The 26,672-nt window shown below is 51.9% G+C and overlaps 1 protein-coding gene across 4 annotated transcripts in view; it reads left to right on the top strand.

Annotated features, from left to right (window-relative positions):
• Positions 1-26,672, top strand: part of LOC132805765 (calcitonin gene-related peptide type 1 receptor-like) — a 161,659-nt gene that overhangs the window by 69,550 nt on the left and 65,437 nt on the right. The gene's annotated exons all lie outside the window — the stretch shown is intronic.

Raw genomic sequence — 26,672 nt, 5'->3', positions numbered from 1 at the left:
ATTGAGCACTGTGCCCAGTTCAGTATCAGTCCCACATTAAGCACTGTGCCCAGTTCAGTGTCAGTCCCACATTGAGCACTGTGTCCAGTCCAGTGTCACTCCCACATTGAGCACTGTGTCCTGTTCAGTGTCAGTCCCACATTGAGCACTGTGTCCAGTTCAGTGTCAGTCCCACATTGAGCACTGTGTCCAGTTCAGTGTCAGTCCCACATTGAGCACTGTGTCCAGTTCAGTGTCAGTCCCACATTGAGCACTGTGTCCAGTTCAGTGTCAGTCCCACATTGAGCACTGTGTCCAGTTCAGTGTCAGACCCACATTGAGCACTGTGTCCAGTTCACTGTCAGTCCCACATTGAGCACTGTGCCCAGTTCAGTGACAGTCCCACATTGAGCACTGTGTCCAGTTCAGTGTCAGACCCACATTGAGCACTGTGTCCAGTTCAGTGTCAGTCCCACATTGAGCACTGTGCCCAGTTCAGTGTCAGTCCCACATTGAGCACTGTGTCCAGTTCAGTGTCTGTCCCACATTGAGCACTGTGTCCAGTTCAGTGTCAGTCCCACATTGAGCAGTGTGCCCAGTTCAGCGTCAGTCCCACATTGAGCCGTGTGTCCAGTTCAGTGTCAGTTCCACATTGAGCACTGTGCCCAGTTCAGTGTCAGTCCCACATTGAGCACTGTGCCCAGTTCAGTGTCAGTCCCACATTGAGCACTGTGCCCAGTTCAGTGTCAGTCCCACATTGAGCACTGTGTCCAGTTCAGTGTCAGTCCCACATTGAGCAGTGTGCCCAGTTCAGTGTCAGTCCCACATTGAGCACTGTGTCCAGATCAGTGTCAGTCCCACATTGAGCACTGTGCGCAGTTCAGTGTCAGTCCCACATTGAGCACTGTGCCCAGTTCAGTGTCAGTCCCTCATTGAGCTCTGTGTCCAGTTCAGTGTCAGTCCCACATTGAGCACTGTGCCCAGTTCAATGTCAGTCCCACATTGAGCACTGTGCCCAGTTCAGTGTCAGTCCCACATTGAGCCGTGTGCCCAGTTCAGTTTCAGTCCCACATTGAGCACTGTGTCCAGTTCAGTGTCAGTCCCTCATTGAGCTCTGTGTCCAGTTCAGTGTCAGTCCCACATTGAGCACTGTGTCCAGTTCAGTGTCAGTCCCACATTGAGCAGTGTGTCCAGTTCAGTGTCAGTCCCACATTGAGCACTGTGTCCAGTTCAGTGTCAGTCCCACATTGAGCACTGTGCCCAGTTCAGTGTCAGTCCCACATTGAGCAGTGTGTCCAGTTCAGCGTCAGTCCCACATTGAGCACTGTGTCCAGTTCAGTGTCAGTCCCACATTGAGCAGTGTGTCCAGTTCAGTATCAGTCCCACATTGTGCACTGTGTCCAGTTCAGTGTCACCCCACATTGAGCACTGGGTCCAGTTCAGTGTCAGTCCCACATTGAGCACTGTGTCCAGTTCAGTGTCAGTCCCACATTGAGCAGTGTGTCCAGTTCAGTGTCAGTCCCACATTGAGCACTGTGTCCAGTTCAGTGTCAGACCCACATTGAGCTCTGTGTCCAGTTCAGTGTCAGTCCCACATTGAGCAGTGTGTCCAGTTCAGAGTCAGTCCCACATTGAGGTCTGTGTCCAGTTCAGTGTCAGTCCCACATTGTGCACTGTGCCCAGTTCAATGTCAGTCCCACATTGAGCACTGTGCCCAGTTCAGTGTCAGTCCCACATTGAGCCGTGTGCCCAGTTCAGTGTCAGTCCCACATTGAGCACTGTGTCCAGTTCAGTGTCAGTCCCACATTGAGCACTGTGTCCAGTTCAGTGTCAGACCCACATTGAGCACTGTGTCCAGTTCAGTGTCAGTCCCACATTGAGCAGTGTGTCCAGTTCAGTGTCAGTTCCACATTGAGCACTGTGTCCAGTTCAGTGTCAGTCCCACATTGAGCACTGTGCCCAGTTCAGTGTCAGTCGCACATTGAGCACTGTGTCCAGTTCAGTGTCAGACCCACATTGAGCACTGTGTCCAGTTCAGTGTCAGTCCCACATTGAGCACTGTGTCCAGTTCAGTGTCAGACCCACATTGAGCACTGTGTCCAGTTCAGTGTCAGTCCCACATTGAGCACTGTGCCCAGTTCAGTGTCAGTCCCACATTGAGCACTGTGTCCAGTTCAGTGTCAGTCCCACATTGAGCACTGTGCCCAGTTCAGTGTCAGTCCCACATTGAGCAGTGTGTCCAGTTCAGTGTCAGTCCCACATTGAGCACTGTGTCCAGTTCAGTGTCAGACCCACATTGAGCACTGTGTCCAGTTCAGTGTCAGTCCCACATTGATCTCTGTGTCCAGTTCAGTATCAATCCCACATTGAGCACTGTTTCCAGTTCAGTGTCAGTCCCACATTGAGCACTGGGTCCAGTTCAGTGTCAGTCCCACGTTGAGCACTGTGTCCAGTTCAGTGTCAGTCCCACATTGAGCACTGTGTCCAGTTCAGTGTCAGTCCCACATTGAGCACTGTGCCCAGTTCAGTGTCAGTCCCACATTGAGCACTGTGTCCAGTTCAGTGTCAGTCCCACGTTGAGCACTGTGTCCAGTTCAGTGTCAGTCCCACATTGAGCACTGTGTCCAGTTCAGTGTCAGTCCCACATTGAGCACTGTGCCCAGTTCAGTGTCAGTCCCACATTGAGCACTGTGTCCAGTTCAGTGTAAGTCCCACATTGAGCAGTGTGCCCAGTTCAGTGTCACACCCACATTGAGCACTGTGTCCAGTTCAGTGTCAGTCCCACATTGAGCAGTGTGTCCAGTTCAGTGTCAGTTCCACATTGAGCACTGTGCCCAGTTCAGTGTCAGTCCCACATTGAGCACTGTGCCCAGTTCAGTGTCAGTCCCACATTGAGCACTGTGCCCAGTTCAGTGTCAGTCCCACATTGAGCAGTGTGCCCAGTTCAGTGTCAGTCCCACATTGAGCAGTGTGCCCAGTTCAGTGTCAGTCCCACATTGAGCACTGTGTCCAGTTCAGTGTCAGTCCCACATTGAGCACTGTGCCCAGTTCAGTGTCAGTCCCACATTGAGCACTGTGCCCAGTTCAGTGTCAGTCCCTCATTGAGCTCTGTGTCCAGTTCTGTGTCAGTCCCACATTGAGCACTGTGCCCAGTTCAGTGTCAGTCCCACATTGAGCACTGTGCCCAGTTCAGTGTCAGTCCCACATTGAGCCGTGTGCCCAGTTCAGTGTCAGTCCCACATTGAGCACTGTGTCCAGTTCAGTGTCAGTCCCTCATTGAGCACTGTGTCCAGTTCAGTGTCAGTCCCACATTGAGCACTGTGTCCAGTTCAGTGTCAGTCCCACATTGAGCACTGTGTCCAGTTCAGTGTCAGTCCCACATTGAGCACTGTGGCCAGTTCAGTGTCAGACCCACATTGAGCAGTGTGCCCAGTTCAGTGTCAGTCCCACATTGATCACTGTGCTCAGTTCAGTGTCAGTCCCACATTGAGCACTGTGTCCAGTTCAGTGTCAGTCCCACATTGAGCACTGTGCCCAGTTCAGTGTCAGTCCCACATTGAGCACTGTGTCCAGTTCAGTGTCAGTCCCACATTGAGAACTGTGCCCAGTTCAGTGTCAGTCCCACATTGAGCACTGTGTCCAGTTCAGTGTCAGTCCCACATTGAGCACTGTGTCCAGTTCAGATTCAGACCCATATTGAGCACTGTGTCCAGTTCAGTGTCAGTCCCACATTGAGCACTGTGTCCAGTTCAGATTCAGACCCATATTGAGCACTGTGTCCAGTTCAGTGTCAGTCCCACATTGAGCACTGTGTCCAGTTCAGTGTCAGTCCCACATTGAGCACTGTGCCCAGTTCAGTGTCAGTCCCACATTGAGCACTGTGCCCAGTTCAGTGTCAGTCGCACATTGAGCACTGTGTCCAGTTCAGTGTCAGTCCCACATTGAGCACTGTGCCCAGTTCAGTGTCAGTCCCACATTGAGCACTGTGTCCAGTTCAGTGTCAGTCCCACATTGAGCACTGTGTCCAGTTCAGTGTCAGTCCCACATTGAGCACTGTGTCCAGTTCAGTGTCAGACCCACATTGAGCACTGTGTCCAGTTCAGTGTCAGTCCCACATTGAGCACTGTGTCCAGTTCAGTGTCAGTCCCACATTGAGCACTGTGTTCAGTTCAGTATCATTCCAACATTGAGCACTGTGTCCAGTTCAGTGTCAGTCCCACATTGAGCACCGTATCCAGTTCAGAGTCAGACCCATATTGAGCACTGTGTCCAGTTCAGTGTCAGTCCCACATTGAGCAGTGTGTCCAGTTCAGTGTCAGTCCCACATTGAGCACTGTGTCCAGTTCAGTGTCAGTCCCACATTGAGCACTGTGCCCAGTTCAGTGTCAGTCCCACATTGAGCAGTGTGTCCAGTTCAGAGTCAGTCCCACATTGAGCTCTGTGTCCAGTTCAGTGTCAGTCCCACATTGAGCAGTGTGTCCAGTTCAGTATCAGTCCCACATTGTGCACTGGGTCCAGTTCTGTGTCACCCCACATTGAGCACTGTGTCCAGTTCAGTGTCAGTCCCACATTGAGCAGTGTGTCCAGTTCAGTATCAGTCCCACATTGAGCACTGTGTCCAGTTCAGTGTCAGTTCCACATTGAGCACTGTGTCCAGTTCAGTGTCAGACCCACATTGAGCTCTGTGTCCAGTTCAGTGTCAGTCCCACATTGAGCTGTGTGCCCAGTTCAGAGTTAGTCCCACATTGAGCTCTGTGTCCAGTTCAGTGTCAGTCCCGCATTGCGCACTGTGCCCAGTTCAGTGTCAGTCACACAATGAGCACTGTGTCCAGTTCAGTGTCAGATCCACATTGAGGTCTGTGTCCAGTTCAGTGTCAGTCCCACATTGAGCACTGTGTCCAGTTCAGTGTCAGACCCACATTGAGCTCTGTGCCCAGTTCAGTGTCAGTCCCACATTGAGCACTGTGCCCAGTTCAGTGTCAGTCCCACATTGAGCACTGTGCCCAGTTCAGTGACAGTCCCACATTGAGCACTGTGTCCAGTTCAGTGTCAGTCCCACATTGAGCACAGTGTCCTGTTCAGTGTCAGACCCACATTGAGCACTGTGTCCAGTTCAGTGTCAGTCCCACATTGAGCACTGTGTCCAGTTCAGTGTCAGCCCCACATTGATCTCTGTGTCCAGTTCACTATCAATCCCACATTGAGCACTGTGTCCAGTTCAGTGTCAGTCCCACATTGAGCACTGTGACCAGTTCAGTGTCAGTCCCACGTTGAGCACTGTGTCCAGTTCAGTGTCAGTCCCACATTGAGCACTGTGTCCAGTTCAGTGTCAGTCCCACGTTGAGCACTGTGCCCAGTTCAGTGTCAGTCCCACATTGAGCAGTGTGCCCAGTTCAGTGTCAGTCCCACATTGAGCACTGTGCCCAGTTCAGTGTCAGTCCCACATTGAGCAGGGTGGCCAGTTCAGTGTCAGTCCCACATTGAGCAGTGTGTCCAGTCCAGTGTCACTCCCACATTGAGCACTGTGTCCTGTTCAGTGTCAGACCCACATTGAGCACTGTGTCCAGTTCAGTGTCAGTCCCACATTGAGCACTGTGTCCAGTTCAGTGTCAGTCCCACATTGATCTCTGTGTCCAGTTCACTATCAATCCCACATTGAGCACTGTGTCCAGTTCAGTGTCAGTCCCACATTGAGCACTGTGACCAGTTCAGTGTCAGTCCCACATTGAGCACTTTGTCCAGTTCAGTGTCAGTCCCACATTGAGCACTGTGTCCAGTTCAGTGTCAGTCCCACATTGAGCACTGTGCCCAGTTCAGAGTCAGTCCCACATTGAGCACTGTGTCCAGTTCAGTGTCAGTCCCACATTGAGCACTGTGCCCAGTTCAGTGTCAGTCACACAATGAGCACTGTGTCCAGTTCAGTGTTAGACCCACATTGAGGTCTGTGTCCAGTTCAGTGTCAGTCCCACATTGAGCACTGTGTCCAGTTCAGTGTCAGACCCACATTGAGCTCTGTGCCCAGTTCAGTGTCAGTCCCACATTGAGCACTGTGCCCAGTTCAGTGTCAGTCCCACATTGAGCACTGTGCCCAGTTCAGTGACAGTCCCACATTGAGCAGTGTGTCCAGTTCAGTGTCAGTCCCACATTGAGCACAGTGTCCAGTTCAGTGTCAGACCCACATTGAGCACTGTGTCCAGTTCAGTGTCAGTCCCACATTGAGCACTGTGTCCAGTTCAGTGTCAGCCCCACATTGATCTCTGTGTCCAGTTCACTATCAATCCCACATTGAGCACTGTGTCCAGTTCAGTGTCAGTCCCACATTGAGCACTGTGACCAGTTCAGTGTCAGTCCCACGTTGAGCACTGTGTCCAGTTCAGTGTCAGTCCCACATTGAGCACTGTGTCCAGTTCAGTGTCAGTCCCACGTTGAGCACTGTGCCCAGTTCAGTGTCAGTCCCACATTGAGCAGTGTGCCCAGTTCAGTGTCAGTCCCACATTGAGCACTGTGCCCAGTTCAGTATCAGTCCCACATTGAGCACTGTGGCCAGTTCAGTGTCAGTCCCACATTGAGCAGTGTGTCCAGTCCAGTGTCACTCCCACATTGAGCACTGTGTCCTGTTCAGTGTCAGACCCACATTGAGCACTGTGTCCAGTTCAGTGTCAGTCCCACATTGAGCACTGTGTCCAGTTCAGTGTCAGTCCCACATTGATCACTGTGTCCAGTTCACTATCAATCCCACATTGAGCACTGTGTCCAGTTCAGTGTCAGTCCCACATTGAGCACTGTGACCAGTTCAGTGTCAGTCCCACATTGAGCACTTTGTCCAGTTCAGTGTCAGTCCCACATTGAGCACTGTGTCCAGTTCAGTGTCAGTCCCACGTTGAGCACTGTGCCCAGTTCCGTGTCAGTCCCACATTGAGCAGTGTGTCCATTTCAGTGTCAGTCCCACATTGAGCACTGTGCCCAGTTCAGTGTCAGTCGCACATTGAGCACTGTGTCCAGTTCAGTGTCAGTCCCACATTGAGCACTGTGCCCAGTTCAGTGTCAGTCCCACATTGAGCACTGTGTCCAGTTCAGTGTCAGTCCCACATTGAGCACTGTGTCCAGTTCAGCGTCAGACCCACATTGAGGTCTGTGTCCAGTTCAGTGTCAGTCCCACATTGAGCACTGTGTCCAGTTCAGTGTCAGACCCTCATTGAGCTCTGTGTCCAGTTCAGTGTCAGTCCCACATTGAGCACTGTGTTCAGTTCAGTATCATTCCAACATTGAGCACTGTGTCCAGTTCAGTGTCAGTCCCACATTGAGCACTGTGTTCAGTTCAGTGTCAGTCCAACATTGAGCACTGTGTCCAGTTCAGTGTCAGTCCCACATTGAGCACTGTGTTCAGTTCAGTGTCAGACCCACATTGAGCTCTGTGTCCAGTTCAGTGTCAGTCCCACATTGAGCACTGTGTTCAGTTCAGTATCATTCCAACATTGAGCACTGTGTCCAGTTCAGTGTCAGTCCCACATTGAGCACCGTATCCAGTTCAGAGTCAGACCCATATTGAGCACTGTGTCCAGTTCAGTGTCAGTCCCACATTGAGCAGTGTGTCCAGTTCAGTGTCAGTCCCACATTGAGCACTGTGTCCAGTTCAGTGTCAGTCCCACAATGAGCACTGTGCCCAGTTCAGTGTCAGTCCCAAATTGAGCAGTGTGTCCAGTTCAGTGTCAGTCCCACATTGAGCTCTGTGTCCAGTTCAGTGTCAGTCCCACATTGAGCAGTGTGTCCAGTTCAGTATCAGTACCACATTGAGCACTGTGTCCAGTTCAGTGTCACCCCACATTGAGCACTGTGTCCAGTTCAGTGTCAGTCCCACATTGAGCAGTGTGTCCAGTTCAGTATCAGTCCCACATTGAGCACTGTGTCCAGTTCAGTGTCAGTTCCACATTGAGCACTGTGTCCAGTTCAGTGTCAGACCCACATTGAGCTCTGTGTCCAGTTCAGTGTCAGTCCCACATTGAGCAGTGTGCCCAGTTCAGTGTTAGTCCCACATTGAGCTCTGTGTCCAGTTCAGTGTCAGTCCCGCATTGCGCACTGTGCCCAGTTCAGTGTCAGTCACACAATGAGCACTGTGTCCAGTTCAGTGTTAGACCCACATTGAGGTCTGTGTCCAGTTCAGTGTCAGTCCCACATTGAGCACTGTGTCCAGTTCAGTGTCAGACCCACATTGAGCTCTGTGCCCAGTTCAGTGTCAGTCCCACATTGAGCACTGTGCCCAGTTCAGTGTCAGTCCCACATTGAGCACTGTGCCCAGTTCAGTGACAGTCCCACATTGAGCAGTGTGTCCAGTTCAGTGTCAGTCCCACATTGAGCACAGTGTCCAGTTCAGTGTCAGACCCACATTGAGCACTGTGTCCAGTTCAGTGTCAGCCCCACATTGATCTCTGTGTCCAGTTCACTATCAATCCCACATTGAGCACTGTGTCCAGTTCAGTGTCAGTCCCACATTGAGCACTGTGACCAGTTCAGTGTCAGTCCCACGTTGAGCACTGTGTCCAGTTCAGTGTCAGTCCCACATTGAGCACTGTGTCCAGTTCAGTGTCAGTCCCACGTTGAGCACTGTGCCCAGTTCAGTGTCAGTCCCACATTGAGCAGTGTGCCCAGTTCAGTGTCAGTCCCACATTGAGCACTGTGCCCAGTTCAGTGTCAGTCCCACATTGAGCACTGTGGCCAGTTCAGTGTCAGTCCCACATTGAGCAGTGTGTCCAGTTCAGTGTCACTCCCACATTGAGCACTGTGTCCTGTTCAGTGTCAGACCCACATTGAGCACTGTGTCCAGTTCAGTGTGAGTCCCACATTGAGCACTGTGTCCAGTTCAGTGTCAGTCCCACATTGATCTCTGTGTCCAGTTCACTATCAATCCCACATTGAGCACTGTGTCCAGTTCAGTGTCAGTCCCACATTGAGCACTGTGACCAGTTCAGTGTCAGTCCCACGTTGAGCACTTTGTCCAGTTCAGTATCAGTCCCACATTGAGCACTGTGTCCAGTTCAGTGTCAGTCCCACGTTGAGCACTGTGCCCAGTTCAGTGTCAGACCCACATTGAGGTCTGTGTCCAGTTCAGTGTCAGTCCCACATTGAGCACTGTGTCCAGTTCAGTGTCAGACCCACATTGAGCTCTGTGTCCAGTTCAGTGTCAGTCCCACATTGAGCACTGTGCCCAGTTCAGTGTCAGTCCCACATTGAGCAGTGTGTCCAGTTCAGTATCATTCCAACATTGAGCACTGTGTCCAGTTCAGTGTCAGTCCCACATTGAGCACCGTATCCAGTTCAGAGTCAGACCCATATTGAGCACTGTGTCCAGTTCAGTGTCAGTCCCACATTGAGCAGTGTGTCCAGTTCAGTTTCAGTCCCATATTGAGCAGTGTGTCCAGTTCAGTGTCAGTCCCACATTGAGCACTGTGCCCAGTTCAGTGTCAGTCCCACATTGAGCAGTGTGTCCAGTTCAGTGTCAGTCCCACATTGAGCTCTGTGTCCAGTTCAGTGTCAGTCCCACATTGAGCAGTGTGTCCAGTTCAGTGTCAGTCCCACATTGTGCACTGTGTCCAGTTCAGTGTCAGTCCCACATTGAAGTCTGTGTCCAGTTCAGTGTCAGTCCCACATTGAGCACTGTGTCCAGTTCAGTGTCAGACCCACATTGAGCACTGTGTCCAGTTCACTGTCAGTCCCACATTGAGGTCTGTGTCCAGTTCAGTGTCAGTCCCACATTGAGCACTGTGTCCAGTTCAGTGTCAGTCCCACGTTGAGCACTGTGCCCAGTTCAGTGTCAGTCCCACATTGAGCAGTGTGCCCAGTTCAGTGTCTGTCCCACATTGAGCACTGTGTCCAGTTCAGTGTCAGTCCCACATTGAGCAGTGTGCCCCGTTCAGTTTCAGACCCACATTGAGCACTGTGTCCAGTTCAGTGTCAGTCCCACATTGAGCACTGTGTCCAGTTCAGTGTCAGTCCCACATTGAGCAGTGTGCCCAGTTCAGTGTCAGTCCCACATTGTGCAGTGTGTCCAGTTCAGGGTCAGTTCCACATTGTGCACTGTGCCCAGTTCAGTATCAGTCCCACATTGAGCACTGTGCCCAGTTCAGTGTCAGTCCCACATTGAGCACTGTGCCCAGTTCAGTGTCAGTCCCACACTGAGCACTGTGTCCATTTCAGTGTCAGTCCCACATTGAGCAGTGTGCCCAGTTCAGTGTCAGTCCCACAGTGAGCACTGTGTCCAGTTCAGTGTCAGTCCCACATTGAGCACTGTGCCCAGTTCAGTGTCAGTCCCACATTGAGCACTGTGCCCAGTTCAGTGTCAGTCCCTCATTGAGCTCTGTGTCCAGTTCAGTGTCAGTCCCACATTGAGCACTGTGCCCAGTTCAATGTCAGTCACACATTGAGCACTGTGCCCAGTTCAGTGTCAGTCCCACATTGAGCCGTGTGCCCAGTTCAGTTTCAGTCCCACATTGAGCACTGTGTCCAGTTCAGTGTCAGTCCCTCATTGAGCTCTGTGTCCAGTTCAGTGTCAGTCCCACATTGAGCACTGTGTCCAGTTCAGTGTCAGTCCCACATTGAGCAGTGTGTCCAGTTCAGTGTCAGTCCCATATTGAGCACTGTGTCCAGTTCAGTGTCAGTCCCACATTGAGCACTGTGCCCAGTTCAGTGTCAGTCCCACATTGAGCAGTGTGTCCAGTTCAGTGTCAGTCCCACATTGAGCACTGTGTCCAGTTCAGTGTCAGTCCCACATTGACAAGTGTGTCCAGTTCAGTATCAGTCCCACATTGAGCACTGTGTCCAGTTCTGTGTCACCCCACATTGAGCACTGGGTCCAGTTCAGTGTCAGTCCCACATTGAGCACTGTGTCCAGTTCAGTGTCAGTCCCACATTGAGCAGTGTGTCCAGTTCAGTATCAGTCCCACATTGAGCACTGTGTCCAGTTCAGTGTCAGTCCCACATTGAGCACTGTGTCCAGTTCAGTGTCAGACTCACATTGAGCTCTGTGTCCAGTTCAGTGTCAGTCCCACATTGAGCAGTGTGTCCAGTTCAGAGTTAGTCCCACATTGAGCTCTGTGTCCAGTTCAGTGTCAAACCCACATTGAGCACTGTGTCCAGTTCAGTTTCAGACCCACGTTGAGGTCTGTGTCCAATTCAGTGTCAGACCCACATTGAGCTCTGTGCCCAGTTCAGTGTCAGTCCCACATTGAGCACTGTCCCCAGTTCAGTGTCAGTCCCACATTGAGCACTGTGCCCTGTTCAGTGTCAGTCCCACATTGAGCAGTGTGTCCAGTCCAGTGTCAGTCCCACATTGAGCACTGTGTCCTGTTCTGTGTCAGACCCACATTGAGCACTGTGTCCAGTTCAGTGTCAGTCCCACATTGAGCACTGTGACCAGTTCAGTGTCAGTAACACATTGAGCACTGTGTCCAGTTCAGTGTCAATCCCACATTGAGCACTGTGTCCAGTTCAGTGTCAGTCCCACGTTGAGCACTGTGCCCAGTTCAGTGTCAGTCCCACATTGAGCACTGTGTCCAGTTCAGTGTCAGTCCCACATTGAGCACTGTGCCCAGTTCAGTGTCAGTCCCACATTGAGCACTGTGCCCAGTTCAGTGTCAGTCCCACATTGAGCACTGTGTCCAGTTCAGTGTCAGACCCACATTGAGCACTGTGCCCCGTTCTGTGTCAGACCCACTTTGAGCACTGTGTCCAGTTCAGTGTCAGTCCCACATTGAGCACTGTGTCCAGTTCAGTGTCAGTCCCACATTGAGCAGTGTGTCCAGTTCAGTGTCAGTTCCACATTGAGCACTGTGCCCAGTTCAGTGTCAGTCCCACATTGAGCACTGTGCCCAGTTCATTCTCAGTCCCACATTGAGCAGTGTGTCCAGTTCAGTATCAGTTCCACATTGAGCACTGTGCCCAGTTCAGTATCAGTCCCACATTGAGAACTGTGCCCAGTTCAGTGTCAGTCCCACATTCAGCACTGTGCCCAGTTCAGTGTCAGTCCCACATTGAGCACTGTGTCCAGTTCAGTGTCAGTCCCACATTGAGCAGTGTGCACAGTTCACTGTCAGTCCCACATTGAGCACTGTGTCCAGTTCAGTGTCAGTCCCAAATTGAGCACTGTGCCCAGTTCAGTGTCAGTCCCACATTCAGCACTGTGACCAGTTCAGTGTCAGTCCCTCATTGAGCTCTGTGTCCAGTTCAGTGTCAGTCCCAAATTGAGCACTGTGCCCAGTTCAGTGGCAGTCCCACATTGAGCCGTGTGCCCAGTTCAGTGTCAGTCCCACATTGAGCACTGTGTCCAGTTCAGTGTCAGTCCCACATTGAGCACTATGTCCAGTTCAGTGTCCGACTCACATTGAGCTCTGTGTCCAGTTCAGTGTCAGTCCCACATTGAGCAGTGTGTCCAGTTCAGAGTTAGTTCCACATTGAGCACTGTGTCCAGTTAAGTGTCAGTCCCACATTGCGCACGCTGCCCAGTTCAGTGTCAGTCGCACAATGAGCACTGTGTCCAGTTCAGTGTCAGACCCACATTGAGGTCTGTGTCCAGTTCAGTGTCAGTCCCACATTGAGCACTGTGTCCAGTTCAGTGTCAGTCCCTCATTGAGCTCTGTGTCCAGTTCAGTGTCAGTCCCACATTGAGCACTGTGTCCAGTTCAGTGACAGTCCCACATTGAGCACTGTGTCCAGTTCAGTGTCAGTCCCACATTGAGCACTGTGGCCTGTTCTGTGTCAGACCCACATTGAGCAGTGTGCCCCGTTCAGTGTCAGTCCCACGTTGATCATGTGCTCAGTTCAGTGTCAGTCCCACATTGAGCACTGTGTCCAGTTCAGTGTCAGTCCCACATTGAGCACTGTGCCCAGTTCAGTGTCAGTCCCACATTGAGCACTGTGTCCAGTTCAGTGTCAGTCCCACATTGAGAACTGTGCCCAGTTCAGTGTCAGTCCCAAATTGAGCAGTTGTGTCCATTTCAGTGTCAGTCCCACATTGAGCACCGTGTCCAGTTCAGATTCAGACCCATATTGAGCACTGTGTCCAGTTCAGTGTCAGTCCCATATTGAGCACTGTGTCCAGTTCAGTGTCAGTCCCACATTGAGCACTGTGCCCAGTTCAGTGTCAGTCCCACATTGAGCAATGTGTCCAGTTCAGTGTCAGTCCCACATTGAGCACTGTGCCCAGTTCAGTGTCAGTCGCACATTGAGCACTGTGTCCAGTTCAGTGTCAGTCCCACATTGAGCACTGTGCCCAGTTCAGTGTCAGTCCCACATTGAGCACTGTGTCCAGTTCAGTGTCAGTCCCACATTGAGCAGTGTGTCCAGTTCAGTATCAGTCCCACATTGAGCACTGTGTCCAGTTCAGTGTCAGTCCCACATTGAGCACTGTGTCCAGTTCAGCGTCAGACCCACATTGAGGTCTGTGTCCAGTTCAGTGTCAGTCCCACATTGAGCACTGTGTCCAGTTCAGTGTCAGACCCACATTGAGCTCTGTGTCCAGTTCAGTGTCAGTCCCACATTGAGCACTGTGCCCAGTTCAGTGTCAGTCCCACATTGAGGACTGTGTCCAGTTCAGTATCATTCCAACATTGAGCACTGTGTCCAGTTCAGTGTCAGTCCCACATTGAGCACCGTATCCAGTTCAGAGTCAGACCCATATTGAGCACTGTGTCCAGTTCAGTGTCAGTCCCACATTGAGCAGTGTGTCCAGTTCAGTGTCAGTCCCACATTGAGCAGTGTGTCCAGTTCAGTATCAGTCCCACATTGAGCACTGTGCCCAGTTCAGTGTCAGTCCCACATTGAGCAGTGTGTCCAGTTCAGTGTCAGACCCACATTGAGCACTGTGTCCAGTTCACTGTCAGTCCCACATTGAGGTCTGTGTCCAGTTCAGCGTCAGTCCAACATTGAGCACTGTGTCCAGTTCAGTGTCAGTCCCACGTTGAGCACTGTGCCCAGTTCAGTGTCAGTCCCACATTGAGCAGTGTGCCCAGTTCAGTGTCTGTCCCACATTGAGCACTGTGTCCAGTTCAGTGTCAGTCCCACATTGAGCAGTGTGCACCGTTCAGTTTCAGACCCACATTGAGCACTGTGTCCAGTTCAGTGTCAGTCCCACATTGAGCACTGTGTCCAGTTCAGTGTCAGTCCCACATTGAGCAGTGTGCCCAGTTCAGCGTCAGTCCCACATTGAGCAGTGTGTCCAGTTCAGTGTCAGTTCCACATTGTGCACTGTGCCCAGTTCAGTATCAGTCCCACATTGAGCACTGTGCCCAGTTCAGTGTCAGTCCCACATTGAGCACTGTGCCCAGTTCAGTGTCAGTCCCACACTGAGCACTGTGTCCATTTCAGTGTCAGTCCCACATTGAGCAGTGTGCCCAGTTCAGTGTCAGTCCCACATTGAGCACTGTGTCCAGTTCAGTGTCAGTCCCACATTGAGCACTGTGTCCAGTTCAGTGTCAGTCCCACATTGAGCACTGTGCCCAGTTCAGTGTCAGTCCCTCATTGAGCTCTGTGTCCAGTTCAGTGTCAGTCCCACATTGAGCACTGTGCCCAGTTCAATGTCACTCACACATTGAGCACTGTGCACAGTTCAGTGTCAGTCCCACATTGAGCCGTGTGCCCAGTTCAGTTTCAGTCCCACATTGAGCACTGTGTCCAGTTCAGTGTCAGTCCCTCATTGAGCTCTGTGTCCAGTTCAGTGTCAGTCCCACATTGAGCACTGTGTCCAGTTCAGTGTCAGTCCCACATTGAGCAGTGTGTCCAGTTCAGTGTCAGTCCCATATTGAGCACTGTGTCCAGTTCAGTGTCAGTCCCACATTGAGCACTGTGCCCAGTTCAGTGTCAGTCCCACATTGAGCACTGTGTCCAGTTCAGTGTCAGTCCCACATTGAGCACTGTGTCCAGTTCAGTGTCAGTCCCACATTGATCAGTGTGTCCAGTTCAGTATCAGTCCCACATTGTGCACTGTGTCCAGTTCAGTGTCACCCCACATTGAGCACTGGGTCCAGTTCAGTGTCAGTCCCACATTGAGCAGTGTGTCCAGTTCAGTGTCAGTCCCACATTGAGCAGTGTGTCCAGTTCAGTGTCAGTCCCACATTGAGCAGTGTGTCCAGTTCAGTATCAGTCCCACATTGAGCACTGTGTCCAGCTCAGTGTCAGTCCCACATTGAGCAGTGTGTCCAGTTCAGAGTTAGTCCCACATTGAGCTCTGTGTCCAGTTCAGTGTCAGTCCCACATTGCGCACTGTGCCCAGTTCAGTGTCAGTCCCACGTTGAGCACTGTGCCCAGTTCAGTGTCAGTCCCACATTGAGCACTGTGCCCAGTTCAGTGTCAGTCCCACATTGAGCACTGTGTCCAGTTCTGTGTCAGACCCACATTGAGCTCTGTGCCCAGTTCAGTGTCAGTCCCACATTGAGCACTGTGACCAGTTCAGTGTCAGTCCCACGTTGAGCACTGTGTCCAGTTCAGTATCAGTCCCACATTGAGCACTGTGTCCAGTTCAGTGTCAGTCCCACGTTGAGCACTGTGCCCAGTTCAGTGTCAGTCCCACATTGAGCAGTGTGCCCAGTTCAGTGTCAGTCCCACATTGAGCACTGTGCCCAGTTCAGTGTCAGTCCTACATTGAGCACTGTGCCCAGTTCAGTGTCAGTCCCACGTTGAGCACTGTGCCCAGTTCAGTGTCAGTCCCACATTGAGCACTGTGCCCAGTTCAGTGTCAGTCCCACATTGAGCACTGTGTCCAGTTCTGTGTCAGACCCACATTGAGCACTGTGCCCCGTTCCGTGTCAGACCCACTTTGAGCACTGTGTCCAGTTCAGTGTCAGTCCCACATTGAGCACTGTGTCCAGTTCAGTGTCTGTCCCACATTGAGCAGTGTGTCCAGTTCAGTGTCAGTTCCACATTGAGCACTGTGCCCAGTTCAGTGTCAGTCCCACATTGAGCACTGTGCCCAGTTCAGTCTCAGTCCCACATTGAGCAGTGTGTCCAGTTCAGTGTCAGTTCCACATTGTGCACTGTGCCCAGTTCAGTATCAGTCCCACATTGAGCACTGTGCCCAGTTCAGTGTCAGTCCCACATTCAGCACTGTGCCCAGTTCAGTGTCAGACCCACACTGAGGTCTGTGTCCAGTTCAGTGTCAGTCCCACATTGAGCACTGTGTCCAGTTCAGTGTCTGTCCCACATTGAGCAGTGTGTCCAGTTCAGTGTCAGTTCCACATTGTGCACTGTGCCCAGTTCAGGGTCAGTCCCACATTGAGCACTGTGCCCAGTTCAGTCTCAGTCCCACATTGAGCAGTGTGTCCAGTTCAGTGTCAGTTCCACATTGTGCACTGTGCCCAGTTCAGTATCAGTCCCACATTGAGCACTGTGCCCAGTTCAGTGTCAGTCCCACATTCAGCACTGTGCCCAGTTCAGTGTCAGACCCACATTGAGGTCTGTGTCCAGTTCAGTGTCAGTCCCACATTGAGCACTGTGTCCAGTTCAGTGTCAGTCCCACATTGAGCACTGTGCCCAGTTCAGTGTCAGTCCCACATTGAGCAGTGTGTCCAGTTCAGTGTCAGTTCCACATTGAGCACTGTGTCCAGTTCAGTGTCAGTCCCACATTGAGCAGTGTGCCCAGTTCAGTGTCAGACCCACATTGAGCACTGTGTCCAGTTCAGTGTCAGTCCCACATTGATGTCTGTGTCCAGTTCAGTATCAATCCCACATTGAGCACTGTTTCCAGTTCAGTGTCAGTCCCACATTGAGCACTGTGTCCAGTTCAGTGTCAGTCCCACGTTGAGCACTGTGTCCAGTTCAGTATCAGTCCCACATTGAGCACTGTGTCCAGTTCAGTGTCAGTCCCACGTTGAGCACTGTGCCCAGTTCAGTGTCAGTCCCACATTGAGCAGTGTGCCCAGTTCAGTGTCTGTCCCACATTGGGCCCTGTGTCCAGTTCAGTTTCAGTCCCACATTGAGCAGTGTGCCCCGTTCAGTGTCAGACCCACATTGAGCACTGTGTCCAGTTCAGTGTCAGTCCCACATTGAGCACTGTGTCCAGTTCAGTGTCAGTCCCACATTGAGTAGTGTGCCCAGTTCAGTGTCAGTCCCACATTGAGCAGTGTGTCCAGTTCAGTGTCAGTCCCACATTGAGCAGTGTGTCCAGTTCAGTGTCAGTTCCACATTGTGCACTGTGCCCAGTTCAGTGTCAGTCCCACATTGAGCACTGTGCCCAGTTCAGTGTCAGTCCCACATTGAGCAGTGTGCCCATTTCAGTGTCAGTCCCACATTGAGCACTGTGTCCAGTTCAGTGTCAGTCCCACATTGAGCACTGTGCCCAGTTCAGTGTCAGTCCCTCATTGAGCTCTGTTTTCAGTTCAGTGTCAGTCCCACATTGAGCACTGTGCCCAGTTCAATGTCAGTCCCACATTGAGCACTGTGCCCAGTTCAGTGTCAGTCCCACATTGAGCCGTGTGCCCAGTTCAGTGTCAGTCCCACATTGAGCACTGTGTCCAGTTCAGTGTCAGTCCCTCATTGAGCTCTGTGTCCAGTTCAGTGTGAGTCCCACATTGAGCACTGTGTCCAGTTCAGTGTCAGTCCCACATTGAGCACTGTGTCCAGTTCAGTGTCAGTCCCACATTGAACACTGTGTCCAGTTCAGTGTCAGTCCGACATTGAGCACTGTGGCCTGTTCTGTGTCAGACCCACATTGAGCAGTGTGCCCCGTTCAGTGTCAGTCCCACGTTGATCACTGTGCTCAGTTCAGTGTCAGTCCCACATTGAGCACTGTGTCCAGTTCAGTGTCAGTCCCACATTGAGCACTGTACCCAGTTCAGTGTCAGTCCCACATTGAGCACTGTGTCCAGTTCAGTGTCAGTCCCACATTGAGAACTGTGCCCAGTTCAGTGTCAGTCCCACAATCAGCACTGTGTCCAGTTCAGTGTCAGTCCCACATTGAGCACCGTGTCCAGTTCAGATTCAGACCCATTTTGAGCACTGTGTCCAGTTCAGTGTCAGTCCCCCATTGAGCACTGTGCCCAGTTCAGTGTCAGTCCCACATTGAGCATTGTGTACACTTCAGTGTCAGTCCCACATTGAGCACTGTGCCCAGTTCAGTGTCAGTCCCACAATGAGCACTGTGGCCAGTTCAGTGTCAGTCCCACATTGAGCACTGTGTCCAGTTCAGTGTCAGTCCCACATTTAGCACTGTGCCCAGTTCAGTGTCAGTCCCACATTCAGCACTGTGCCCAGTTCAGTGTCAGTCTCACAGTGAGCACTGTGTCCAGTTCAGTGTCAGTCCCACATTTGAGCACTGTGTCCAGGTCAGTGTCAGTCCCACATTGAGCAGTGTGTCCAGTTCAGTGTCAGTTCCACATTGTGCACTGTGCCCAGTTCAGTATCAGTCCCACATTGAGGAGTGTGTCCAGTTCAGTGTCAGTCCCACATTCGGCACTGTGCCCATTTCAGTGTCAGTCCCACATTGAGCACTGTGTCCAGTTCAGTGTCAGTCCCACATTCAGCACTGTGCCCAGTTCAGTGTCAGTCCCACATTGTGCACTGTGCCCAGTTCAGTGTCAGTCTCACAGTGAGCACTGTGTCCAGTTCAGTGTCAGTCCCACATTTGAGCACTGTGTCCAGTTCAGTGTCAGTCCCACATTGAGCAGTGTGTCCAGTTCAGTGTCAGTTCCACATTGTGCACTGTGCCCAGTTCAGTATCAGTCCCACATTGAGGAGTGTGTCCAGTTCAGTGTCAGTCCCACATTCAGCACTGTGCCCAGTTCAGTGTCAGTCCCACATTGAGCACTGTGTCCAGTTCAGTGTCAGTCCCACATTGAGCAGTGTGCCCAGTTCAGTGTCAGTCCCACATTGAGCTCTGTGTCCAGTTCAGTGTCAGTCCCACATTGAGCACTGTGCCCAGTTCAGTGTCAGTCACACATTGAGCAGTGTGTCCAGTTCAGTGTCAGTCCCACATTGAGCACTGTGCCCAGTTCAGTGTCAGACCCACATTGAGCACTGTGCCCAGTTCAGTGTCAGTCCCACATTGAGCAGTGTGCCCAGTTCAGTGTCAGTCCCACATTGAGCACTGTGTCCAGTTCAGTGTCAGTCCCACATTGAGAACTGTGCCCAGTTCATTGTCAGTTCCACATTGAGCACTGTGCCCAGTTCAGTGTCAGTCCCACATTGAGCAGTGTGTCCAGTTTAGTGTCAGTCCCACGTTGAGCACTGTGTCCAGTTCAGTGTCAGTCCCACGTTGAGCACTGTGCCCAGTTCAGTGTCAGACCCACATTGAGCACTGTGCCCAGTTCAGTGTCAGTCCCACATTGAGCACTGTTCCCAGTTCAGTGTTAGTCCCACATTGAGCACTGTGTCCACTTCAGTGTCAGACACACATTGAGCAGTGTGTCCAGTTCAGTGTCAGTCCCACATTGAGCACTGTTCCCAGTTCAGTGTCAGTCCCACATTGAGCACTGTGTCCAGTTCAGTGTCAGTCACACATTGAGCACTGTGTCCAGTTCAGTGTCAGTCCCACATTGAGCACTGTGTCCAGTTCAGTGTCAGTCCCACATTGTGCACAGTACCAAGTTCAGTGCCCGACCCACATTGAGCACTGTGTCCAGATCAGTATCAGTCCCACATTGAGTACTGTGTCCAGTTCAGTGTCAGTCCCACATTCAGCACTGTGCCCAGTTCAGTGTCAGTCGCACATTGAGCATTGTGTACAGTTCAGTGTCAGTCCCACATTGAGCACTGTGCCCAGTTCAGTTTCAGTCCCACATTGAGCACTGTGTCCAGTTCAGTGTCAGTCCCACATTGAGCACTGTGTCCAGTTCAGTGTCAGTCCCACATTGAGCTCTGTGTCCCGTTCAGAGTCAGTCCCACATTCAGCACTGTGCCCAGTTCAGTGTCAGTCCCACATTGAGCACTGTGTCCAGTTCAGTGTCAGTCCCACATTGAGCACTGTGTCCAGTTCAGTATCAGTCCCACATTGAGCACTGTGCCCAGTTCAGTGTCAGTCCCACATTCAGCACTGTGCCCAGTTCATTGTCAGTTCCACATTGGGCACTGTGTCCAGTTCAGTATCAGTCCCACATTGAGCACTGTGTCCAGTTCAGTGTCAGTCCCACATTGAGCACTGTGCCCAGTTCAGTGTCAGTCCCACATTGAGCACTGTGCCCAGTTCAGTGTCAGTCCCAAATTGTGCACTGTGCCCAGTTCAGTGTCAGTCTCACAGTGAGCACTGTGTCCAGTTCAGTGTCAGTCCCACATTGAGCAGTGTGCCCAGTTCAGTGTCAGTCCCACATTGAGCAGTGTGTCCAGTTCAGTGTCAGTTCCACATTGTGCAATGTGCCCAGTTCAGTATCAGTCCCACATTCAGCACTGTGCCCAGTTCAGTGTCAGTCCCACATTGAGCACTGTGTCCAGTTCAGTGTCAGTCCCACATTGAGCAGTGTGCCCAGTTCAGTGTCAGTCCCACATTGAGCTCTGTGTCCAGTTCAGTGTCAGACCCACATTGAGCACTGTGCCCAGTTCAGTGTCAGTCCCACATTGAGCACTGTGCCCAGTTCAGTGTCAGTCCCACATTACGCAGTGTGTCCAGTTCAGTGTCAGTCCCACATTGAGCACTGTGCCCAGTTCAGTGTCAGACCCACATTGAGCACTGTGCCCAGTTCAGTGTCAGTCCCACATTGAGCACTGTGCCCAGTTCAGTGTAAGTCCCACATTGAGCCGTGTGCCCAGTTCAGTGTCAGTTCCACATTGAGGACTGTGTCCAGTTCAGTGTCAGTCCCATATTGAGCTCTGTGTCCAGTTCAGTGTCAGTCCCACATTGAGCACTGTGTCCAGTTCAGTGTCAGTCCCACATTGAGCACTGTGGCCAGTTCAGTGTCAGACCCACATTGAGCAGTGTGCCCCGTTCAGTGTCAGTCCCACGTTGATCACTGTGCTCAGTTCAGTGTCAGTCCCACATTGAGCACTGTGTCCAGTTCAGTGTCAGTCCCACATTGAGCACTGTGCCCAGTTCAGTGTCACCCCACATTGAGCACTGTGTCCAGTTCAGTTTCAGACCCACATTGAGCACTGTGCCCAGTTCAGTGTCTGTCCCACATTGAGTACTGTCTCCAGTTCAGTGTCAGTCCCACATTGAGCACTGTGCCCAGTTCAGTGTCAGTCCCACATTGAGCATTGTGTGCACTTCAGTGTCAGTCCCACATTGAGCACTGTGCCCAGTTCAGTGTCAGTCCCACATTGAGCACTGTGTCCAGTTCAGTGTCAGTCCCACATTGAGCACTGTGCCCAGTTCAGTGTCAGTCCCACATTCAGCACTGTGCCCAGTTCAGTGTCAGTCCCACATTGTGCACTGTGCCCAGTTCAGTGTCAGTCTCACAGTGAGCACTGTGTCCAGTTCAGTGTCAGTCCCACATTTGAGCACTGTGTCCAGTTCAGTGTCAGTCCCACATTGAGCAGTGTGTCCAGTTCAGTGTCAGTTCCACATTGTGCACTGTGCCCAGTTCAGTATCAGTCCCACATTGAGGAGTGTGTCCAGTTCAGTGTCAGTCCCACATTCAGCACTGTGCCCAGTTCAGTGTCAGTCCCACATTGAGCACTGTGTCCAGTTCAATGTCAGTCCCACATTGAGCAGTGTGCCCAGTTCAGTGTCAGTCCCACATTGAGCTCTGTGTCCAGTTCAGTGTCAGTCCCACATTGAGCACTGTGCCCAGTTCAGTGTCAGTCCCACATTGAGCAGTGTGTCCAGTTCAGTGTCAGTCCCACATTGAGCACTGTGCCCAGTTCAGTGTCAGACCCACATTGAGCACTGTGCCCAGTTCAGTGTCAGTCCCACATTGAGCCGTGTGCCCAGTTCAGTGTCAGTCCCACATTGAGCACTGTGTCCAGTTCAGTGTCAGTCCCTCATTGAGCTCTGTGTCCAGTTCAGTGTCAGTCCTACATTGAGCACTGTGTCCAGTTCAGTGTCAGTCCCACATTGAACACTGTGTCCAGTTTAGTGTCAGTCCCACATTGAGCACTGTGGCCAGTTCAGTGTCAGACCCACATTGAGCACTGTGTCCAGTTCAGTGTCAGTCCCACATAGAGCACTGTGTCCAGTTCAGTGTCAGTCCCACATTGAGCACTGTGTCCAGTTCAGTGTCAGTCCCACATTGAGCACTGTGCCCAGTTCAGTGTCCGTCCCACATTGAGCACTGTGCTCAGTTCAGTATCAGTCCCACATTGAGCACTGTGTCCAGTTCAGTGTCAGTCCCACATTGAGCACTGTGTCCAGTTCTGTGTCAGTCCCACATTGAGCACTGTGCCCAGTTCAGTATCAGTCCCACATTGAGCACTGTGTCCAGTTCAGTGTCAGTCCCACATTGAACACTGTGTCCAGTTCAGTGTCAGTCCCACATTGAGCACTGTGTCCAGTTCAGTGTCAGTCCCACATTGTGCACAGTACCAAGTTCAGTGTCCGACCCACATTGAGCACTGTGTCCAGATCAGTATCAGTCCCACATTGAGTACTGTGTCCAGTTCAGTGTCAGTCCCACGTTCAGCACTGTGCCCAGTTCAGTGTCCGTCGCACATTGAGCATTGTGTACAGTTCAGTGTCAGTCCCACATTGAGCACTGTGCCCAGTTCAGTTTCAGTCCCACATTGAGCACTGTGTCCAGTTCAGTGTCAGTCCCACATTGAGCACTGTGTCCAGTTCAGTGTCAGTCCCACATTGAGCTCTGTGTCCCGTTCAGAGTCAGTCCCGCATTCAGCACTGTGCCCAGTTCAGTGTCAGTCCCACATTGAGCACTGTGTCCAGTTCAGTGTCAGTCCCACATTGAGCACTGTGTCCAGTTCAGTGTCAGTCCCACATTGAGCACTGTGCCCAGTTCAGTGTCAGTCCCACATTCAGCACTGTGCCCAGTTCATTGTCAGTTCCACATTGGGCACTGTGTCCAGTTCAGTATCAGTCCCACATTGAGCACTGTGTCCAGTTCAGTGTCAGTCCCACATTGAGCAGTGTGCCCAGTTCAGTGTCAGTCCCACATTGAGCACTGTGCCCAGTTCAGTGTAAGTCCCACATTGAGCCGTGTGCCCAGTTCAGTGTCAGTTCCACATTGAGGACTGTGTCCAGTTCAGTGTCAGTCCCACATTGAGCAGTGTGCCCAGTTCAGTGTCAGTCCCACATTGAGCTCTGTGTCCAGTTCAGTGTCAGACCCACATTGAGCACTGTGCCCAGTTCAGTGTCAGTCCCACATTGAGCACTGTGCCCAGTTCAGTGTCAGTCCCACATTAAGCACTGTGTCCAGTTCAGTGTCAGTCCCACATTGAGCACTGTGCCCAGTTCAGTGTCAGACCCACATTGAGCACTGTGCCCAGTTCAGTGTCAGTCCCACATTGAGCACTGTGCCCAGTTCAGTGTAAGTCCCACATTGAGCCGTGTGCCCAGTTCAGTGTCAGTTCCACATTGAGGACTGTGTCCAGTTCAGTGTCAGTCCCATATTGAGCTCTGTGTCCAGTTCAGTGTCAGTCCCACATTGAGCACTGTGTCCAGTTCAGTGTCAGTCCCACATTGAGCACTGTGGCCAGTTCAGTGTCAGACCCACATTGAGCAGTGTGCCCCGTTCAGTGTCAGTCCCACGTTGATCACTGTGCTCAGTTCAGTGTCAGTCCCACATTGAGCACTGTGTCCAGTTCAGTGTCAGTCCCACATTGTGCACAGTGCCCAGTTCAGTGTCCGACCCACATTGAGCACTGTGTCCAGTTCAGTATCAGTCCCACATTGAGCACTGTGCCCAGTTCAGTGTCACCCCACATTGAGCACTGTGTCCAGTTCAGTTTCAGACCCACATTGAGCACTGTGCCCAGTTCAGTGTCTGTCCCACATTGAGTACTGTCTCCAGTTCAGTGTCAGTCCCACATTCAGCACTGTGCCCAGTTCAGTGTCAGTCCCACATTGAGCATTGTGTACACTTCAGTGTCAGTCCCACATTGAGCACTGTGCCCAGTTCAGTGTCAGTCCCACAATGAGCACTGTGGCCAGTTCAGTGTCAGTCCCACATTGAGCACTGTGTCCAGTTCAGTGTCAGTCCCACATTGAGCACTGTGCCCAGTTCAGTGTCAGTCCCACATTCAGCACTGTGCCCAGTTCAGTGTCAGTCCCACATTGTGCACTGTGCCCAGTTCAGTGTCAGTCTCACAGTGAGCACTGTGTCCAGTTCAGTGTCAGTCCCACATTTGAGCACTGTGTCCAGTTCAGTGTCAGTCCCACATTGAGCAGTGTGTCCAGTTCAGTGTCAGTTCCACATTGTGCACTGTGCCCAGTTCAGTATCAGTCCCACATTGAGGAGTGTGTCCAGTTCAGTGTCAGTCCCACATTCAGCACTGTGCCCAGTTCAGTGTCAGTCCCACATTGAGCACTGTGTCCAGTTCAGTGTCAGTCCCACATTGAGCAGTGTGCCCAGTTCAGTGTCAGTCCCACATTGAGCTCTGTGTCCAGTTCAGTGTCAGTCCCACATTGAGCACTTTGCCCAGTTCAGTGTCAGTCCCACATTGAGCAGTGTGTCCAGTTCAGTGTCAGTCCCACATTGAGCACTGTGCCCAGTTCAGTGTCAGTCCCACATTGAGCCGTGTGCCCAGTTCAGTGTCAGTCCCACATTGAGCACTGTGTCCAGTTCAGTGTCAGTCCCTCATTGAGCTCTGTGTCCAGTTCAGTGTCAGTCCTACATTGAGCACTGTGTCCAGTTCAGTGTCAGTCCCACATTGAACACTGTGTCCAGTTTAGTGTCAGTCCCACATTGAGCACTGTGGCCAGTTCAGTGTCAGACCCACATTGAGCACTGTGTCCAGTTCAGTGTCAGTCCCACATAGAGCACTGTGTCCAGTTCAGTGTCAGTCCCACATTGAGCACTGTGTCCAGTTCAGTGTCAGTCCCACATTGAGCACTGTGCCCAGTTCAGTGTCCGTCCCACATTGAGCACTGTGCTCAGTTCAGTATCAGTCCCACATTGAGCACTGTGTCCAGTTCAGTGTCAGTCCCACATTGAGCACTGTGTCCAGTTCTGTGTCAGTCCCACATTGAGCACTGTGCCCAGTTCAGTATCAGTCCCACATTGAGCACTGTGTCCAGTTCAGTGTCATTCCCACATTGAACACTGTGTCCAGTTCAGTGTCAGTCCCACATTGAGCACTGTGTACAGTTCAGTGTCAGTCCCACATTGAGCTCTGTGGCCAGTTCATTATCAGTCCCACATTGAGCACTGTGCCCAGTTCAGTGTCAGTCCCACATTGAGGAGTGTGTCCAGTTCAGTATCAGTCCCAGATTGAGCACTGTGTCCAGTTCAGTGTCAGTCCCACATTGAGCAGTGTGTCCAGTTCAGTGTCAGTCCCACATTGAGCACTGTGTCCAGTTCAGTGTCAGTCCCACATTGAGCACTGTGCCCAGTTCAGTGTCAGTCCCACATTGAGGAGTGTGTCCAGTTCAGAGTCAGTCCCACATTGAGCACTGTGTCCAGTTCAGTGTCAGTCCCACATTGAGCACTGTGCCCAGTTCAGTGTCAGACCCACATTGAGCTCTGTGTCCAGTTCAGTATCAGTCCCACATTGAGCACTGTGCCCAGTTCAGTATCAGTCCCACATTGAGCACTGTGCCCAGTTCAGTGTCAGTCCCACATTGAGGAGTGTGTCCAGTTCAGTATCAGTCCCACATTGAGCACTGTGTCCAGTTCAGTGTCAGTCCCACATTGAGAACTGTGCCCAGTTCAGTGTCAGTCCCACAATCAGCACTGTGTCCAGTTCAGTGTCAGTCCCACATTGAGCACCGTGTCCAGTTCAGATTCAGACCCATTTTGAGCACTGTGTCCAGTTCAGTGTCAGTCCCCCATTGAGCACTGTGCCCAGTTCAGTGTCAGTCCCACATTGAGCATTGTGTACACTTCAGTGTCAGTCCCACATTGAGCACTGTGCCCAGTTCAGTGTCAGTCCCACAATGAGCACTGTGGCCAGTTCAGTGTCAGTCCCACATTGAGCACTGTGTCCAGTTCAGTGTCAGTCCCACATTTAGCACTGTGCCCAGTTCAGTGTCAGTCCCACATTCAGCACTGTGCCCAGTTCAGTGTCAGTCTCACAGTGAGCACTGTGTCCAGTTCAGTGTCAGTCCCACATTTGAGCACTGTGTCCAGGTCAGTGTCAGTCCCACATTGAGCAGTGTGTCCAGTTCAGTGTCAGTTCCACATTGTGCACTGTGCCCAGTTCAGTATCAGTCCCACATTGAGGAGTGTGTCCAGTTCAGTGTCAGTCCCACATTCGGCACTGTGCCCATTTCAGTGTCAGTCCCACATTGAGCACTGTGTCCAGTTCAGTGTCAGTCCCACATTCAGCACTGTGCCCAGTTCAGTGTCAGTCCCACATTGTGCACTGTGCCCAGTTCAGTGTCAGTCTCACAGTGAGCACTGTGTCCAGTTCAGTGTCAGTCCCACATTTGAGCACTGTGTCCAGTTCAGTGTCAGTCCCACATTGAGCAGTGTGTCCAGTTCAGTGTCAGTTCCACATTGTGCACTGTGCCCAGTTCAGTATCAGTCCCACATTGAGGAGTGTGTCCAGTTCAGTGTCAGTCCCACATTCAGCACTGTGCCCAGTTCAGTGTCAGTCCCACATTGAGCACTGTGTCCAGTTCAGTGTCAGTCCCACATTGAGCAGTGTGCCCAGTTCAGTGTCAGTCCCACATT

Source organism: Hemiscyllium ocellatum, chromosome X, assembly GCF_020745735.1.
Source record: "Hemiscyllium ocellatum isolate sHemOce1 chromosome X, sHemOce1.pat.X.cur, whole genome shotgun sequence".
Lineage (NCBI taxonomy): Eukaryota > Metazoa > Chordata > Chondrichthyes > Orectolobiformes > Hemiscylliidae > Hemiscyllium > Hemiscyllium ocellatum.
This window is presented reverse-complemented; position numbering and strand designations above follow the sequence as displayed.